This window comes from Thunnus thynnus, chromosome 21 (assembly GCF_963924715.1).
Source record: "Thunnus thynnus chromosome 21, fThuThy2.1, whole genome shotgun sequence".
In the NCBI taxonomy this organism is placed as follows: domain Eukaryota; kingdom Metazoa; phylum Chordata; class Actinopteri; order Scombriformes; family Scombridae; genus Thunnus; species Thunnus thynnus.
Genome location: NC_089537.1, coordinates 8,885,286 through 8,906,577, shown reverse-complemented (window position 1 = coordinate 8,906,577; position 21,292 = coordinate 8,885,286). Strand labels below are relative to the sequence as shown.

Below are 21,292 nucleotides of genomic sequence, written 5' to 3'. Positions count from 1 at the left end.
TGAGGTTTTTGCAGTCAAGTCTCAAGTCAAGTCAAGTCTGTAGGGTATAGTAGATCATATTAAGTCTTCATTTTTGTGACTTATGTCCAACCTGAGTCCAAGCATCAAGTGTTTAGTCTTTATTGAGTCAACTCTAAAGTAGATCAAGTTCAAACCAAGTCTTAAGTCCTCATTTTTGTGAGTTCAGTCCCGAGTCAAATCCAAGTCAGGGTTCAAGTCTTTTCTTTTGTGACTTAAGTCCAACCTGAGACCAAATGTCAAGTCTCAAGTCAAGTCTTTAAGGGGCCATGTCAAGTCTAAAATCCTGATTTTGTAGACTTAAGTCCAACCCAAGGCTCAAGTCTTGGTCTCAAGTCAAGTTTTTGTTGAGTCAAGTATGAAATAGTCAAGTCAGTTCTTAAACCAGGTCTTCAGGTAGTCTGACAGGAGTCAAAGAAAAGCCTTAAGTACTAATTTTGCTGATTTAAGTCTCACTTAAGTCCAAGTCTTAAGTCTCAAGTCAAGTCTTCAGGGAGTCAAATAATTAAGTCTCACAGCACTGAAGTCCAAGTTAAGCCTCATGTGGTTTTGTTGACTTAAGAGCAACCAGAGTACAAGTCGCATATTTCAAGTGAGTAAAGTCCAAGTTAAGTCTTAAAACACAAGTCTAAAGTCAAGTCTTTATTGAGTCATGTGTTTAGTACGTCAAGTCTCACAGCAGTCAAGTCCAGGTCAAGTCTCAAGTCTGCACATTGTGACTCAAGTCAGACTGCTGTCAAAATCTCAGGTATCAGGTTGAGTTTCAGGTATCGAGTCAAGTCTATGTCGAGCCTGGTCTGAAGTAAGTCAAGTCCCAGTGAAGTCTCAATTGACTGGGAATCGACTTTGGTGACTTAAATCCTATTCGAGTCCAACTCCAAAGTCTCAAGTCAAGTCTTTAGGGAGTTAAGTTGAACCGAGCGCTGTCACTTTCTATGCTTTTTACACTGCGAGGGAAGGTGTCAGACTCCACTGTATCACACTGGGCAGTCATTAAAACCAAGAGAAGACCAGACTGTCTGACAGATTCAGCGAGGGATTGAATCAGTGCAGGGGGCTTTCGGCTACACTGTGTAACACACACCTCAGGTCTGGTTAGGAACAAAGAGCGAGACAGGTAACAGAGCCCCGGGGAAGAACCTGTGACAGACTTGTTATATAACTGGAAAGAGAACACCACAGACTAAATAGCAAGCACTTGGACTGATTGAAAGACAGTCAGTGGATGGATTTGATTAGTCAGACCTGACAGGCCAATAGTACACAGGGAAAACTTTATTAGTGATGTTTCTGTGCCCAAATGACATGACATAAGATATTACATTATGATATTTGCAGACAATGGAGATTTGTTACTAGAATCAAAGAATAAGGGCTTATCGGTTTGCACTAAAGTCCAACAATCACCAGCAGTGAAATCCATTATAGAAGAGACACACTTATCAACAAAAGCCTAATTTAATGCATTTTAAGAAAAAGAGTGGGTGATTCGGGGAACAAACGAAATCAACTAAAACAGAATTAGAGACGTGAGCAAAATAGGTCAATTACAGCACTTTATCACAAAATACTTCAATGTATTAAACAGCAGAGATAGATAAACTGGTTGATGATGTCAAACATATCCGCTTTGATGGATTTCTCCTGTAAGACCTCCCCAGTGGGTGATATTTGGCTTTTCTGTTATTGACGCTGCACAGACACACACACACACACACACGCAGACACACACACTTGGAAAGCTCCAGACCTGTGATACCTGCAAATGCTCTGCACAAGCTTATTCCCTCTCTCTCCTGAGAGAGTTATTGAGCCAGGCAGTAAAGGGACAGACATTGGGATGCAGCTCACCCCCGCCAATGTCTGAGTCGTAAATATCCTCCCCTCTATCTCTGTCTCCCTCTATCCCTCACTTTCTTCTTTCTGTCCTTACGTGACCCCCTGACTGAGTAAGCGGCTGACTGCTACTGCTAGCGGCTTGCTGATGATGAAGAGTAACGTGAAACTACAGCGTGTCACGTCCTGGCTACGCTTGTCACAACCGGTAAGACAATCAAAAAATAACAACGCTGCAAAATAGGTGGAAAGGGCTTAAGGATGACAGTTAAATTCACCACACTTCCCGAATGCACAATGACACTCGCCAGGGTTATTTGGTTTTAGGTGAATCAGTCTGAACACAATCCTGACACTCACTGAAACATGTTTTAATGCTTCCCAACTCTGCAATGGTTATGTTACAGCAAAATTAGAGTATATGCCCATTGGAAATGATAGTGTATTGTATTTCAATCCTAACACACCTCCTTGGTTATTAATATTGGGTCACACAAGGAATTATTTGACTGATGAAGCTCATATAAATGGAAAATTACATAAAAAATAAACATTTTTTATAAAAAGACAATGTAAAAGTTGTTTAATTTGTCCATGTTTTCCTTTTTCTCTGTGTGATTCTGCAAGAATGAAGTGAAATGAGGTGATAACACAGCACTGCTTAATGTTTTGTTCACCAAAAAGATGACAAGATGGGAGACAGAAAAGGTCAAAAGGTAGGATGAAAAATGTAAAAAAAACAATCTTTTACAAGGTGTCTGATCAACGAGCCTTGAGAATAAATGAATAATTAGATTGCATACTGAGCTAAGTTACTTTCCGCAGCTAAAAATCTGTTTTCTAAAATGAAAGCAGAACTTTCTTTCCCTTTGTTTTCTCCTTCAGATCTAAAACACCCGGGGAAAAAGATTTGATCAAAGCTTCATCCCTGGCTTCTGCCTTACAGCCGGTTCTCCAGACTGTTACATCTCACAGTGCGGCGGCCAACAGACAGATTGATATGTAAAGTCTGCAGCTCCGGCGAGGCCACATTGATTATCGGACCGGCGCCGCTGAATGAGGCCACAGTAACGGATAACAAGCACATAATCCTCCACGTAATGGCTGTCAAAGATCTAAATTTACACCAGGAAAAGAGGCTGGGTTTGATGAAGTATTTGACTTCATCAATCAAAGATTTTATCACCGCTGGATAGGTACACCTCCGTAGAGTCGTCTACCTTTCTTTGACTTCTAAAGTATTATTTTTACATTTGGAAAGACTATTTTTATAATTGATATAGACACAGCTAATTTTGACTGCAGCTCTTGATTTAGCGTCCCAGAGGCTAAGACAACTGGTTTGTTGAGTGTCTGGTAGGTGATAACTTTGCTTTGTGCTCTCCAGGCATGGATCCTTGGCAAGCCGGGGATGATAGAGTAACTTTGCATAAGTGCACGTCTGTCGAACTCCCTGAAGCTGGGAGATGTCAGAGGAAGAGGCTGCTACTGCTCTGTGAAGTGATCTCCAGCAGCGGTTCTAACACAGGGCTTGATGTTGTAGTAAAGCCCAGAGCTGCAGGGCCTTTATTCTCCTTCATTTCCCAGCTCCCTTTGCTCCACACTTCTTTTATGTCATGCCATGCTTTCATCCTAGTAAGTAAGTATCTTCCTCTCTCCATTTTCTTATCTTACTTCAGGCTTGGTCTACATGCTCTGAGCCACTTGAACCAAAGAGGGCTTTTTAAGCTGCCCGGAAGCTGGCAGATGGGATTTTTGCTTAATGTTGAGAAATAATACTTTCAACCAAACAGTAAACAGGAAAACTTTATTAGGACTTATTATGGCTAAGGGTGTGCACATCTTAAGAGTGCATACACAGACACTTTGGCAGTCAACATATGAGAAACCGATTGTGCTGTGCTGTTTTGCACTCACAGGAAATTATGCTTGGCAAGTGATAATGAAGCTGTGACCTCAGATCAGTATCACCAATTTCATATTTGAAAACAACACAAAAAACAAGAAAAAAATGGACTTCCGCGTATTAATGAGTTTTACACCAACAGAACACCACTATCTGACACTTTCTCCATGTTTGAGAAGCACCTCCTTTTCACTTAAATCATATGTTAACAGCATCAAGAACACACTCAAAAATGGAGTGATGTCTATATACATTCTGGCATTTTAAAAAATATGCTTTCGTTTGGCATTTATCGAGTGTGAACAACCTTAAAACACTGTGAGAGGAAGATATAAGGTACAATTATAATTTATAGAGCACTCAAAGATGTCATCATGAAAATGTCAGCTCATCAAAGAAAAAAGGAAAGCTAGTGTTGTTACTGAAGATGTTTTTAACAGAGAAATTGTCAAAACTTCAGCTGTAGTTGAGGACAGGAAAGACTGATAAAGATTTTGCAGACCTACAGTATATTGACAACAACACAGCAGAGTCAGTGTCAATATAAGATCACCACTTTCCTGTGAACCCCTGCTGAACCCTGAACAGCCCAGGAAAGCTACTCTGACATCAAATGGACAGAAACTGTATCTGCAGACACATCTGCTCTGCTCCTCCTCCCTCCTACATTCAGCCCAGACAGCATTTTTGCAAGTATTTCAAAGCATTATGTTATGAGAAAGGTCAAACAGTGACACTTATAAATATTCCTTCTTATTGTCTAATTTTAGGGTATTATTTATAAGGAGTGGATTGCTATAACCAAAGAAAAAATGTATGATTTACAAAAAACTTTGGATTGGCAGATATATGTTACTGTGTACAAGAGTGGAGGAGGTTAGCGCTACATCAGATTTCCTGTAAAGCCGGTGACGTGGGTAGCCTCCATCTGACAGCCCGTCTGCAGCAGGTCGAAACACCTGTCACACCTCGCTGTCTGCCAGTAAAGGTGATGGCCGACCTGCTGGTGGCCAAGCTGCCCTTCGGTGCGAGCTGACACACTTTCAGAATATAACCACCAGCAGAAATAGAATGACTCAGCTGGAGATGCAGAACTTTTCAGAATCTCAGCATGAGTCCAGCTACACTTCTTTTCTTTTCTTTTTTTTTTATCTCGAAAAGGCTGAATCACTAATTTTGTTGATTTTGGTCCAACATCCAAATGGAGCATTTATATGACATTTACTCAAAGTGCACCAGGGGAAATATCTCTGTGGATGTTTCAAAAGGAGGTGACAGAAAAGGACACTGGACGTTTTCCTTATTTTGAACAAATTATTCTCAAATTATAGTCAGAGCTCTGAATAATTTCAGCAGGGAATGAAACCTGACAGCAGATGTAAAACAGTTGCAAACAAATGCATAATTGAGAGAAAGATTGACAAGACAGAAGATTGTTTATTCCCATCTTTCCACTTCGACCAGCTACATAGAGGAAGAAATCTGCACATTGATCATGTGAAACAATATCTGGATGAAGAATGTGTCATTCAAAATTATCAGCAAGCAAAGACTCTCACTTTAAAAATTGATTGATGTATTAATGTGCTTTAGTTTCCTGTTTTAGATTCATTTTCTATATTCAAGGTTTGGAAAAAGGTTAGCAACCTCCATGGGACATCTCCTCCAATCACATCTCACTGTTCAATGTTCTTTGCTCCTATTGGTGAGGAACAAGGTATTTTTAGCTCCAGGTATTCAATAAAATCAGACACTTCTGCAGAGATTTTAAATTGAGACAAACAGACAAGCCAACACCACAGCAAAATAGCATGACACAGCAGTAGCACAGCAACACCAAGGGTGCTGTCAGCCACCATCCATCGTGCAGCAATCCCAGCAGGCATCACAATTAGCACAAGGCCTCGCACCTTACCCTCTTATACCAAGCAGGTGAATTGTTAAAGAAGTCCAGTGACGGAGAGCAAGAACACAAGCTTTGAAATACTGAGTCAAAACTTTAGAAGCACTATTAGTATTGCTGCAGCACGACTAACTGAGAAGGACCATTTGTCAAAGTGTTTCCCTCTAGGAGACCCCTGTGTAACGCTGTTTCTGGGGGGAGGAGAGTTAGTGCGCTCGAACATCGACGGAGGATCAACAAGGTTAAGTGAGCTGCCCTCAAAACCAGACAAGCTCTCATGAAAAGATGGATATTAAGAGCGAGTTCGCATACGAAAGGAGGACACCGTTTGCAGTCGAGTTGCATGTCTAAATGATTCATGTCGTCTAACAAAGTATTGTGCATTAACATGAAAGCAATTTTATTTGCCTTGAGGGCTAGAGATTAAAAATGTAGTAGTGCAAGATGACAAACCAAGGGTTGTACTCTGTGGGCATGAGCCCAGCCCGCCTCTTCTAGGTTTTACTTCATGTAAAATAAGACGCCCAGGGTTGCCACCAACATAGAGGACATAATACCATAAACATGTTTAATCCCTTCAAGTCAACATAACAGATGTAATAGGGTGGGACAATGTACTTATTTCAACATGCTGAGGGGATGAAGGCAAAAACAAACCCTGGGCAGTTGTGTCAGAGTGGTTTGATGATCATGATTACTGATGTTGTGTAAAATTTCAGAGACTAGTGCAGTGGTTCCCAACCTGAGGATACCTCACTTGCAGTTATTAGATAAATTAGAAGGTTTGTTTGTGGGAAAAAATACATTCTGCTGCAAAAATTGGATCTCTCTAATTGAGCTTTATATTATTATAAAAGTAATTGCCAAATAATCCTCAAGTCAGTTTACTAGCTTTATTGCTGATGCTAGTGTGTGGAGTAGAGGTAGAGAAGACAAATTTATATAAACAGTTGAAAGTCTGATTTCCACCTCCTGTACCAACAATAAATCTCTCTGTAGCCAACTGGGTGATACAGACAGAAGACATCTTCAAACTTATTTAATACCTGTGAATCGAAATCAAAAGTAAATCCTTTATATTCTCCCTCTCGCCTCAAAACACAGAGCTGATACAGCATATGCTCAGGTCCATTCAGAGTCACTTGTGTATTGGATATATTGACATACAGAGCAGAGACCCGCTGCAGTAAAATGAGACCCTACTGGTACAGGACCCGGTCAGACTTGGGTCATGCTCTAAAAACATTCCAAATGAAACAGTATGAGAAGGAAACATCATGTAAGTCAACACTGCTGGGCTCTAAAGGGTCACAACCCAAAAATGTTGCAATAACTGAGACTTGAATGCAACTAAATAAGCTAAGGAGATTGAGGTAACCATAAAAGGAAATAAGTAACTTAGGAAATCCTCTTGTTCCAGAACAATACTGTACTATGGATTTCAAGAACAAACTGTGAAAACAGGCAGTGGAATTTACTCTTTCCTGTAGATATATGATGTGGTAATCTCACTGAGAGTATCTATGAACCACACAAGAACTATGTCCGGTGCTGGACAGGAAACAAGGCCCTTTGACACATACAGGAATGTCTATGAGGTAGACATAGATCCTGTGCTGTACACAAGAATTTGCATTGCTATTCTTTCCACTGTGTCTCTACACTTCCTTCCTCCCTTCGTGGACCTGCAAACATACGTTCTACAGAAACAGTCGAGCACACCCCTCAGCAGGCATGAACGAAGACTTCAGGAAGTTCCTTACTCTACACACATCCCTAATTTTACCTCCTGACGCAGCCCCTTGTCTGGTGACAATGGCAGGAACGAAAGGCAGTGGGGAAGGATGTTTTTTGGAGTGGGGGGAGTGTATTGTACCTCGTTTCCTTGAGCGGTGCAGCAGGGACCGCTGAGAGCCAGCTGGGACAAGTGAACACGAAGAGCAAATATCCGTAGAGAACGTCCAAGGTCCAGAGATTTCCCGCCGGGGACAACCACGTGTCCGGAGCAAGAGAGCAAGAGAGACGGAGAGAGAGATGTTGTATTGTTCTCTTCTCTACTCCTCCCGCCCCCCCCCCTCCCTCCCCTCTGCTCCATCCCCCACTATTAGCGAGACGGATTAACTCCAAGAGCTGCTAGTCCTGAGAGTGTGTCTGGCTGGCTGTATGTGAACGTACACACACATCGCATCAATTAGGCCTTCTCCATGTGATTCAAGCTGACAGACGAAGGCAGATGCACTCTACAAAAACATGACAAGGACAACTGGCCTGAAACTGGAGAATTTACTCATGGATGAACAGCACGACTACTCAATTCTCCAAACAGACTAAAGGCCTAATAAGCCAATTACAGCAAGACTAAATTGCATGTGTTGCAATATACACACATCCAAAAAATGTGTGTGATTGGCACACTCTAGAGGTGCTCCAGTTTCAGAGTGATGGAACCTGGAGTCTCCCATCCAGACAGGGGTGACCTTTCTTCTTCAGCCACCACAGGAGAGAGCAATGATTACAGAATTGGTATTATTTTGGAGCTGGAAGTGTAAAACTTGATGGAAAGGGAGAGGCGGCAGCCGCAGCTGTAATGACTTGAGCCGGCGCTCCCTGTGGCTCCGAAACTGATGTTTACCTGGAGATGACAGAAGATATGACAGCGTGGGGACCTGACAGGGTTGACATTTTAAAGTGAGATCCCACTGCGGTCAGTCCAGTGGGAGTCCAGTTACAGTGGAGGAGGTGTTGGAGGGGCAGAGATGTGACACATTATTTGGATTAATATCACGGAGCAGACAGCACCCTGTGGTGCATGTACTGTTATCAGGAAAGAAGCAAATCACAAATTGGATGTATTAGAAGTGGCAGGATTTGAACAATCTTATGAATCCATATTAAAGGAGTCATTATACTTCAAAGGATGTGCTTGTCAGATCACTGAAAAGCATCTGAAACTACCCTCACCCACAGCTTTCCAACATCAGAACTGAGAGGGCCGTGTCCGATAATTTTTGTCACTTTCTGAAACCAACAATCGGACATTCACGAACACTTCACGCAGCGATCAGTCAGGTGTGTGAACTACTCACTCAAGCTCTCTTCTTTATTCCTCACTCCTCAAAAGACAAACGAGTACAACACCATGAATACCTTTGAGGAGAGACTTCTATATGAGAGCAGGCTTTTTTCTATGCCTTGAGTGTGGCTGTTTGGAGCAGCTACAAACACATTTGCCTTCAAACGCGGTCGGATGACACATTATGCGAGCTAGTTTATTTCAAACATACCCATTAGAGGAGCTAGGTGAATAGAACAAAGTATCAAGCAGACAAGCACTATTTGTAAAGAAATATCTCCAAGTGCACAAGTGACATTGCAGATTGCAACATACCCCCTCCCCCTCCCACTCCCCTTCTAAGCATGCAGGGAAACCCACAGTGGCTGCGAAACTCACGAATGGCCCTCTCTAGAGACAGTGTTTGGTGTGTCTGTTTAAGAATTGTTTTCATGGTTATTATTTTTATGATAAATTGATCATTCATTCAGAAAACTGAGAAATGGACACATCATTTTGAGCACAATTTGCCCTTGTTTTGTCTGAAAGACAGTCTAATACCCAAACATATTCACAAAACTGTTTTCTATTAGTTTTCTGACAAATTGATAAAAAAGATAAGTTGACTAATCATTTTGGCGCTGAATTTTAGAGCAGCGAGCTATCTACGATGTCTACTTTGTTCTTGAAACATTGAAAGAAAAAAGTTTACCATCTTGGAAACAATTTGAGTTTTAAAAGATATCGATTAAACACATGACTGGAAGACTGAGAAACAGCCACTAATAGCTTGTAGCATACAAAAATAATCTGTGTCTGAAACTGGATCATGCATTTGAACATCACTGTCCTGCTCAAAGCATCAGACTAAACCACTGTGATCAAAACAAGCCAATTATTCCAAATCATTTTTGAAGTCTTTCTATGAATCTGATCCCTGCTGATGTACATTTAGAAACACTCCTGAACAGGAGCATAACAGGACTAATGCCCTCATGTTGAGTAACTAAGCAGTGGTGGTTACTTGCATTGAGCTTTGATGTTGCATTGAGTAAGTCTGATGCAAGAGGATCAGCCTGTGTTTAGTAAATAACATTGTTTCTATAGGCGTGAGGTAGCCTTAAAGTTTAAAGAGATTGATGTTCATATAAGGAGCTTTAGCATGGATTACTGTCAGATATGCAACATCCATCAAATATCCCTTACAGATGCCTATGGCAGAAATAATGAAGCAATCAGTGCAACCGCTAAGAACATTAATTACCAACGCTAGCCCGGGACGCCCGCTGGCAGCGTCTTGGAGAATGTGTGTGTGTGAGCGCTTTTGTTTGTTCGTCCCATCGCTCATGGGTGAATTAATGAATAGGTAAACAGCAGAGGAACAAGCCAGACTCAGCATGGTTTAGATGAGATCTGTAACACACACATGAGAGTCAGCAGCGTTTAATATTATGGATGAAGTGGTGGTTCAACGGTAGGCTGGAGATGAAGCTCAGAAGAACAGCTGAGCTTGTGGGTGATTTGTTTGGTAAGCTCCAAACCGTGATGAAGTCATAAAATACAGATGATACAAGCCCTTTTGTTCTTACTTCAAACTGGTAAAAAAAAAAACTGATTACTATTTCATCAGAGAAGTCAATGGGATTCCAATAAATCTTGGTCTTCACTCATTAGGGGAAAAATAAATAAAGATGGACAGGAAAGGGAAAAAAAAACATCTTCATAAGGTGTTGGATGAATGCTTTTCTTCTAGATATTCCCACATTTGGAACTAACAGCACATTTATTCATGTTTTACATTAATATGTCACCAGTATGTATCTTAGACTGATTATTTCTACTATTCCAATGTAAAAACATTACGCTCATTTTCCATAAATTCTTTGCAAGTGCTGTGTCTTCTTCTTTTGCTCTGACATGACAATGACCAAAACTGTTGACCTGACTATGTGCGGTTGAAAAAGTTCATCATATCCATGTAGAGAAAAAGAAGATTTGGCAATGACATATATTTTCTTTTAGACATAATCGCTACACTAGTAAACTTAGTTTCAACTAGTTTGGTTTTGGTAAAAAAAGAAAAAAGAAAAGTGGGAGAATAATGCATCTTCTTACTTATTGGCCCATTGGTTTTCTTTGTCATTTGTCAATAATGTTAATAATAATAATAAAAAAATGTGTGCTATATGCGAGTGATTTCCATTATAGATTATTTTGTTGCTTATTTTATAGAATAATCGATTAGGTTTAGTCTATAAAATGGTGGAATATTGTGAAAAATGCTCATCACAAATTTCCCAAGATTACATCTTTTGCATAAAATTGCTTTTTTTGTCCACCTGACACTCAAAAAATCCAAAGATATTTTATTATAGAAAACACAGAAAAGTAGCAAATCTTCACATTTGAGGGGCTGAAATGAGCAGGTCTTCCAAGACCTAAAAAATCCATTGATTATCAAGATAGTTGTCTGTAAATCAACTAGCTGTTTCTTCGACTAAACCTCTGCTGCTAACACCTTTTTCACACTTAACTTGTGACTAGAGAAAGCTTCCTCGAGCTTCATTGTCACAGAGTATCCAGGCCCTGGGTTTAAACTGTCACTGAGCAGAATTGCAAAGAGACAAAACCCACCCAGAAAAAAACTGTGCCAGACAAAATGAATGTCAATGGCATTCCAGTGGCCTGTTTACGGCTATCGTAGTTAAATGTCAAATGCTTGGCCCCGCGGGGAGACAGAGCTGGCTGGGAGAGAATTTGCAGGTGTCTCTCCCTCCATCACTCCGCTGCTTCTCTCCTCTGTGTGATGCTGGGCATGGGACAATGTGACGGGATGAGCAGCGAGATCTATTATTAGTGGAGGAGTGAAGAATGGGAAGTGTTCCCAGGGGAAAGCAGAGACGCCGGCCAAACCTCACTGACATTATTTTAAGATCGGCTGTGGTGACAGTTTCTGCAGGAGATGACTTCTGTACCACACAACTTAAAGCCTGTTTTAGCTCAGTTACTACAAATCCTTTAAGGGTTCAGTATGCTTCGAATGAACGAGGTCCTACGACATGATGTCTAAAGGCAGAAGTGTTTAAAGCTATTCCAAATGGCTGCTCTCAAAGGCAGTCACAGCCTCCTCCTGGCTGCATCTCATTTCCTTCTGATCTATTTCCAAGAATTTCAATCCTCCACTGTACAATTGAGGATGACAGAACACAGTTTTGGACCCTCAAAGATGTTGCACTCATTTGTACACATGAAAAGCGACAGAAGTTGTTGTGTGAAGAATGAAAAAAAACAAACTTGGTTAATCACTGCATGAAGTGGTTGTGCTTATAGGATTGTCTGTAACACACACTGCAGACCTTTTCAGTCAATCTGAGCTTAAACTGTATACAACTATAATGTAACATTGATAATGTATAATCTGATGGATTTGACCACTCAAGCAAGATTTTCATACTATACAAAAATGAATTAAAGCTAATGGTGCATTCAAAAATGGTCAGCAAAACATCAAGCATACATCAAACCCACTTTTTATATTATTTATTTATTTATTGTAGCTATTAAATGTATTTGTGTTCTATATAGAAATGCAGTTCTGTATTCTGTACTATTTACGTGCGGGATCCAAATTGTATACCCGAGCACAAGTAAGTCACAGTGTGCGCGCCCTGGAAGTGATGACATTTTTGATCATAAGCTTGTTATTACCATGGCAAATGACTTTATTGACTTCTTGTCTTCTTTGATAAATAGCGCAACGCAATGAATTCTCTCCATGCCCATGGTTTGTGTTGCTGCCCTCTTTTTTGCTCTTCTTCTGTTGCATTTCTGACAGAGTAGCTGCTCAAGGCATGTTTGATACTCCCAGTATTGATACATGTCAGTCCTCCAGACATGTTTTCGGACATATACAAATCATCTGCTTTGAATAGTCAATTATGTCTGACATGTTTTCTCTGCAAAAAAATCCTTAAAAAGACATCTCCTCCTTCTCCCTCATTGAAAAATCCAGTATCTATGAATATACAAATATGTTTCATTTCAAGATGAATCAAGATGTCTCCTACTTCACTGAAAAGTCCATTCTCAGTGTGTGTGCGTGCTGGAGGCTTCAAGTTTCAACATCACACTTATGCAAGTTGTATACCGCCCTTGATTGGTCTAAACTAGCTGTGATGTAACAAATCATGCTCATAGTTACAAACCTTTAACTCAGATTGTTTGTGAGCACAGAGAAACTTTCAAACTTCAGCAGATAAACATGAAAACAGCTTTCTAGTGTCAAACTCTGCACGTACTGTACATCATTCTGCACAGCGAAGCTAAAACAATACAACTGAAGGCACAAGAAGAAAAACACATTTCTGTCTGGAGAGAGACTTTAAGAAACTCTGAGGTATATATTATTAAAATGCACTAGCCGTTAGCACCAGTTACACCGAATCAACCAGGACAGATACTGTATGTTAAGGAATAATACTTTCAGTAGGTAAAACTTGCAAACACACTGGTGTGATCCTGTGTGTGTATAAGGAAACAAGAAAGATTTGGAATAACTTCAACAGCAGATGCATCAACTCTCATTACAGTGTTGAGAGGGGGTACAAAAAAAATCATTGCAGTTACTACAGCATGTTTGACATATCGTATACCATTGTGAGCTGCAGTGATTTTACAGCACAAACAGCCTGCGCAGCGACCAGTTTGTCCAATTTCTTTGCAGCTTCTGATAAACCCAAAACGTCAAGTCATCTCTTCTCCCCAAAGGACACTTTCCTCTTCAGGGAGGAGGAGGGGGGGGGGAGTGATTCCAGCAGCTTCAGCAGCAGTTTCATTTGGCTGTTGTTCACAGCAGTGCCATTCTCAGTACATATGAGATAATCTGGGTGTGAGCATGGATCTTATATAGGGGCGACTCCACATAATGGTGAAGGACACCTTAAATAAGAGTCCCGTGTTTGACACAAAGCCATAAGTCTGCTCATTTGCTGACCACTCAGCTTTTGTTGTCTCCATGTCATTCCTCTCTGCTGCCAATGCTGTACTCACTCCAGCATCAGCGTCCTCCCTACACGCCTTCGATTATGCCACTGTCTCCATGGTGATGTAGCTGCCACAAACCACCATCGCTTCCACCTCTACCAGCACCACAAACACACTCACACACAAATACCAGGCAAAATCCCACTCTATCATTTTGCAGTTTTTTTTTAAAATTAATATTAATCTACACTCTGTGTATGGAAATTAATTTGTGTGGCCGACGCCTTGCTCCGTCTTATTCAGTATTAATGCTGTCTCAGATTACTAGACAGCTTTCCAGCACCCCTGGGGCCAGGAATCTCTTGGACGAAAGAGAGAGAGAGAGAATGGGAGCAAAACCGTATAAACAGCTCTCTAATTGGGGGTGACAAGCGCCGATAGTTTCATATTTGAGGAACTCTCCCAGAGGTGGTTATTGCAATGATTACAATGAAATATCAGCTCCCATGACACCTACGGGAGGGAAAACACCAGAAACTGTATCGCTACTCTGGCTTGCACGCTACCCGTCATGTAACTAAGAAAACCACCTTTCCTGTGCTTTTGGCATGAAGAGCATTTTGGCACAAAGCACACTTCTCCTGCCTCCTTCTTCTATCCACAATATATTTCCTTTTGCCTCATGTGACCTCGCTGGGGACTTGGCTCACACCTCCCCAAACACTGCACATGAGGAACATCAGTCCTGCTGCTCTTTAGCCCATCAATCAGACTCTCCAGCAGCCATGAAATGAGCCATATGCGGCATGGGCAGGGCACAGAGAGAAAACAATGGTTTTGTAAAATCAACAGCTCCAGAGTTCCTTTCCTGGCAGTCAGGCTGCCTCAACTTGGACTCAAACAGCTTGAACAAGGATGGGTCATTAGAGCTGCAACAATTACTCCATTATTTGCCAACTATTATATTAAATCCAACAATTTTGAAAATTAATAAATCATTGAGTGGCTGTTTTTTTTAAGAATAAAATCCTCTGAGTCTAGCTTCTCAAATGTGAATACTTACTGTCATAAAAGGACTTTTTGGTCCTTTATGACAGTAAACTGAATATCTTTGGGTTGTAGACTGTTGATCGGGACAAAGTGATCATCATTTTTCACCATTTTTGGACATTTTATAGACCACAAAAATGAAAACAATCATCAGTTGCAGCACTATAAGTCACAAAGAGATTGTGTGTTTCTGTATTTTTGAGAATTAAGCTTTGATATATGGAGCAGGAAGGGTAAAGTAAAGATGACAAAGCATTTAAGATAATATAGGGGGGGTTGTTCCCATCACCTCAATCCCCCACAACAATTAGCTGCTGACAGTGACGTGGGAGCCCAATAATAAGCTCTACCATGGGGAGGGGGGGGGTGGGGAGGGGGGTACTCCTCAGTCCTCCAGCATATGGCACCACTTTAATCTGCAGCCTCTATCAGATGAGTCTGGCCAGTAGACAAAGTTTGATGTTAACTGATTACATGTTCAAAGGCTTCCAAAATAGATAAAAACAAAAGGACACCAACTATAAATACAATTTACTGTATAAGTATTCACAAATAAAAAATGTGAGGATCTTTATGCTTTTGGTGTTGCAAGAAGTTCAGTGCTGATATAACAAATATCCAGATTGAAGAAGTTGCCAAGGAAACCAAAGACTAGAAGCTCTCTCTTTTATTCTTACTTGATAGAAAGCACTTTGCTGGGTGAAAGGCTGGCAATTTGCTTCCTTGTTAGCCGGGGTCACAACCTGCTATCCATTAGAAGGTCTGAGTAATCCTCATAGGTGAGCCCAGCCTCAGACCCTGTAATCATCAGGCTGACACCTGCTAGTATTGTCCCCCTCCATCACATGACCTTCTGGGCCAGGCGGGGTTTGCAGGGGTAACGTGTGGCCCCCGGGACTTCTTCTCCAACCACCAGGCCTTCTCATAATCCTATTAGACCCAGTCATCTGCGCTGCATTAAAAAAAAAATGTGCTGATTGATCCTAAAACACGAACCCTCTGTGTCCTGAAGTCGCCCACAGAGGGGACCTCATCTATCCCTGTGTTTCACTTTTCACACGTGGATATTACACACCTCTCCCGCCACAAAATATATGACAAATCTGATACCTAAAATTTAAAAAAAAGCCCATAATAAACATTTTTTCATGTGTCAAGACAACAGGAATAAAGGGGCTCTCAGATTTTAACAATACAAACACTTCTCAGAGAGTTGAGTCAAGCTGAAAAGTCTTGCCTGTGAAAAAAAAAAAAGCTGAAAACTGTTTTATAGACTGTGGGGATAAAGACTAGAGTTAAGCCCAGCCATATGACTTTCTTGTACAAACGCGTACCAGAAATGTTTTTAAGCCTTTGCACTTCAGAGCCTTATAACAAAAAACCTTTAAAAAAACATTTACCTTGGTTGATTTATTGCCTGATTCTAAAATATTACTGCAAGAGACTATTACATGTATTCTCTAGCTTTTCTGTCTTACTTTACAGACCTTTATAGACTTGTGTGTGAGCTTTGTAACCCTTTAAACACTGGAAAATCCATTGGGACTTACTGGTGTAGCACTGAGGGAACATCCTGTAGTCTGACATAAGCAGGTTTAATATTTGACCACAAAGCAGCCCTTTGTTTAATTTAGATCTGAAATACATACAGTTCTCTTCTGAATAAATCTTTATTTTACAAGTATGGTGGTGGAGCGTGGTTAATCACAAACAACAGTGGAGTCAGTCATGCTAGCTGACATAAACCAAAGTATTAGATAGATTTAAATTTTAAACAGGAAGATGGTGCTAAATGAAAACTTACAAACGTTATTACAATCCATCAAACAGTTCTCTCAAAACCACAAATGTCAACCTCATGGTGATGCTAAAGGAAAAGTCAGAGGATCACTAAAGTTATTAGGATTCATCCTCTGGGGACCATGAATGCAGGTACGAAACTTCATTGTTGTCAAGATATTTCAGACCAGCCAGCTGATATTAGCATCCCTTGAGTCATGCTGCTAACGTAGCTAAAAACAACACATTTTGCCGAGGTTGGGATTGCTCAACATACACGACCATCAAGAAATGTTCATCACTTTTGCCACATTGCACCTCTTCATCACATAACACCAATCTAATTTTATACCTTAAGTAAATAATGAATTTGTGATCACATTGCCTGAGTTCACTTATGGCATTTTTACTGGATACCAACAACATCAAAGTGAAACTATGCTAAAAGCTCCATTATTTTTCTGCATCTTGAATGTGTGGAATCCTACAGATTTCAGCTTTAACCGAAAATCTCCTTTTTCTCCATTCAAAGCTAAAAACAGACCTTTGTGTGAGTGATTTTAACACCCGAGGGAACGACTGCACATATTCTTCAGCTCGCTGTATTAACTCAAAAATACTATTAACTCGAAATACTCTAAAACCTCTAAAGCAGCACTCAAAAATCGCCTTACGTAACAATCACAGCGGGTTTCTGCTGAGAAGGAACTTATTGGGCCCTTTAGCCCCTTGGGTCCCTCTTGGCACAGAGGGTGACCATCAGTGGGTGGAGGTGCAGATTGGAGTGGCATGACTGCAGCTAAGGAATGCGAGGAATTCCCCTTGTAAACACGTTGTCCTTATGCTCGGACGGTCACCACACTCTTATCTCCCCGTGCCCATCGCCCCCTGTAATCATCATAATGGTCAGTTATTCATTACCAGCGCCCCCTCTTCCATCTTCTGTCTGCTTTTCCTGTGTCCTCTGCTTGGTCGGGGCAGGTGGAGTCACTGCTACTGCCAAGAACTCAAGTCTTTTGTTTACCTGAGGCACCACATGGTATATTATTCACTCTGATACCCCCCAACAAGCAAACAGAGCCTGCTCTGATACTACTGTATATAGTATAATGGCTTTTCAAATGTCAACACCTCCAAAGAGAGAGGTTTTCTCTCTTTATTAAAGCCAAGAGGTTCTGCACGACTAGCTGAGGCTCCTTCTGGTCTTATGGGAACGCTCTTTAGCTGATAGGATCATAAGTGACTGAGGGGGAAAAATTTATTTTTCTTCTTGGTTGAATAGAGCAGCTTTCGCTCGCTTTTCAGCACGGCACCTTCCCCCGTGGATCCTGTGTATGAGCCCCTCTCAGCTTAAATGAAAGTCATTTCGAAAGCAGCTGAGTGCCTTCGTTAATACTGCGTGGCATTTAGAAAACACAGGAAGAGAAGCGGCGCTGGCTTTCCTCCCTTTGCTTAGGTGAAATCCTGTTTTGGCCGTTTGCTGTTTTATCAAAGTGGAGGAAGGTGCGAAGTCCATCCTGAACACATACTGTGTAGCATGAGGGGCCCATGGGGGCTGCATTCCACCTCATGGTGTACCACTCTCTACCAGTCATGAGGAACACTTACTCACAAGTATTAAAACCCGGGTGCACTGTCGTAGCGACATTCCCCAACACTTTCCCATCAGCTCGGACTTTCTGCTGCAAGAGTCAGAAACCAGATTTTCCCTTTTTCCTGGAACTTCCCCCGACAAGTTTGTTTAAGGGAGGTCCGACTCTGAATGGGAAAGCTGATATTTTCCGGGTGTTTTTCAGTGTTAATGTAGACTTTTCCTGACTTTGGTGATAAGAGAGCAGCTGTGGTAGATTGTTCTGCTGCTGCCCTCTGAAAATCCTTCCGAAATGTTGACAATAGATATCGCACCAAACAGGAAGGTGTTGAAATGACGGACACACACTTTGCCCTTCATTATACTGACCGACATCAGAAAGAATTGGTAGTTATGGTCTATGTAGGAAATCATCCAAACCAAATGGTAACTGATGGGATGAATTCTTGAGGTTTTGTGGCATTTTTTTGGGAAGATTTTTCTTTCTGTGGAACAAAGTTGTGATTTTGACAGCTGCAAAAATTTGTCAATGAATCTATTAGTCGATTGTAAGAACATAAATATGCAACTATTTTAATAATTAATGAATCGCTTAAGTCAATTTTCAAGCAAAAACGCCAATCAATCTCTGATTGCAGCTTCTCCAATGAGAGGATTTGCTGATATTCTCTATTTTTCTATCATAGTAAACTATCTTTGGGTTTTGGACTGTTGATCAGACAAAACAAGGAAATTGAAGACCTTAGATTCTTGGAAATCGTGATGGACATTTTTCACAGTTTTTCTGTTTTATAGACCAAAAAATGATGAAGAAAGGCAGATTAAAAGAAAATAATCTTAAATTACAGCCACAGTTGTCTTTATTTGTTCAATTAATAGACTATATTGTGTAAAAAAATGTCAGAGATTATCTTTAAAATACTCATCATGTGTTCCCAGAGCTCAAGGCAGTGTCTCCAAACAGCTAGGTTTGTTTGACCAACAGTCCAAACCCAAAGATATTCAGTTTATAAAATGTAGAGATATGACACAAATCCTCACAACTCAGAATTCTTGGGTGTCCCTGCTTGATTGAAACCTTAACAAATAATCAATTATGAAAATATTTGTCAGGCTGCTTTCTGATAATTGATTAATCAACTAATCGTTTCAGCTGTAGATACTGAAATATACTTTACTTGACGCAAGATTGACCTCAAACTATGTCAATCAAACCATTTCAGTTTAAAGAATTGGAACTATTAATGCAAACTGAAGACATTTTCTTATCAAGTATGTTCAATCAGCTGCAATCTGATGAAGCTATGTGTCGCTAATCATCTTTATGCACCAAGTTACATTCAATAAATCATGACAGAACTTGGACCACTGCATGATATCTCACTGGATATACGACTGGTCCCCGAGGATCGTGCAAAAAGCATAAATGTCCTCATTAGTGTTAAGTGCTTTGCTCATATGTTCCCTAATACCCATTCATGGTATCACAGCATGTCAGCTCGCCCCGAGGAAGCTGTCAGCTACAGATGTCAACACCCCCGCTGACCCCTCTCTCCCCCCACCAACCACCACCACTGCGCACACACATGGCACTGGAGGATTGTCCCCCCTGAACAAAGGAGTGGGGGGTTTCTGTGGAGAGCCGGCAACCAAACATTCCTGACACAATGGAGAGAGTGGAGGGCAGGTTCAGTCAGTACACACTTTAACTGTGCTCCATACGCTCGGAAACAAAGCTGGAGCTCCACACTCAAATGGGGGGTTATTTGGTGATGCCGGTTTGTTCTTGGTGGTCTTACGTTTTAACAGAGTTTCTCCTATTATCTGCTTTTGTTGCTGCCATGTTGCTGGAGAAATAAAGCACTTGAAGGGCACTCGGGAGGGGGGGGGATCTTCAACTTGCAAGATTGATGGCTTCGCCTCTCTTCAGAAACTTTTAATTTTTCGAAAGCAAACCAGCTTACCACAGCTGTAAAGAAACTGGGACTAGAGCCAGCCACTGAGGAATCTCTACCATTAATCTCTGCATGAAGAAAGTGTCACCCAAAGTCTACTGAAACACTTCAGAGCACATTTTCTTAATTGACCACCAGTGTTTTGAGGCTGATGTCATGTTGAATCCCCCTTTATGTACAACAAAATCAAACAAAAATGACAAAAGGAACTAAAAATGATTATCTGAATTATCTGCTTTTTAATAAAAATGTGACTTCATGCTTGTTTTTCCAGGAATCTTCCAGAGAACTGATCATCAGCAGCAGCAGCTCAACTTGTGATGATGGCTTTTTCCTGTCTTGACATCATTACCTATATCATACAATACATTCAGGATGATCTGAACTGATGATGCATGAATTAGGAAATGTTGCAGTGACATGTTATGCAGCAGTGACAGTGATTTGATGCGTGAACCTTTATGTCTGTCATAGTTACTGCTGCTCATAACTGCCTTGAAACCTTCAACCAGGGTTTCAGCAAATCTGATGCTCAATATTTGGAATACAGGTCTTCTTCTTGTGGCAAAACACACCAAAGGCACATAAGAGAGAATCTATTCTTAAGTAGAGATATAAACTCATGTACTTACCTATTACACAAGGTGCGCCGTAACGTCGGGTACTTGGCGTATCCGAGAGAAATGCAACCTTAAAGCCGCTGTGTCACACTTCACACCACACAGGCGCACATGTTGCCAATCCCCCACCGAGAAATGTCACAATCATGAGCTACAAGCACAAGCCGGAGAAGCCCCAGCAGCGGACTGCAGGAGCGGACAGTGTCACTGTGAGTCCCCCCCCCCCGGCTCAGTGTGTCCAGTCGCTGGATGGAGATGCGCAGGGCGCCACCCTATGCTGGACCTGTGGGACTCTTGCTGCCCACCTTTTCTCCCTCTCTCTCTCTCTCTCTCTCTCTCTCTCGCTCAACCTTGACGCCGTAAATAGCGGGACATGAAGCAACTCTCCGCCTCAAGGCAGCGTGATCCGCGGCCACGGAGAGGAAACTGTGATCCGTGAATGCTCGTTAATGCGTGGTGCGCAATTAAGAGGCGCGCAGGACGCCGGTCGGTGCCACCCACTCTAAAGGAGGTTTTCGTGGTGAGTGTACGGACAGGGAATTTTAATGAGGACTGCTGCAGAGTTTCCTCCCTCATCGGAGAGTCGTGCTCTCTGTGAT

At 41.4% G+C, this 21,292-nt stretch overlaps 1 protein-coding gene across 1 annotated transcript in view; it reads right to left on the bottom strand.

The window, feature by feature from the left end:
* The window catches only part of tmem108 (transmembrane protein 108), a 43,545-nt gene extending 22,780 nt beyond the window's left edge, over positions 1-20,765 (bottom strand). The window contains exon 1 of the mRNA XM_067577947.1: positions 20,706-20,765. The gene's annotated coding sequence lies outside the window, so the exon portion shown is untranslated. The remainder of the gene's footprint in view (positions 1-20,705) is intronic.
* Between the last annotated feature and the right edge of the window lie 527 nt (positions 20,766-21,292).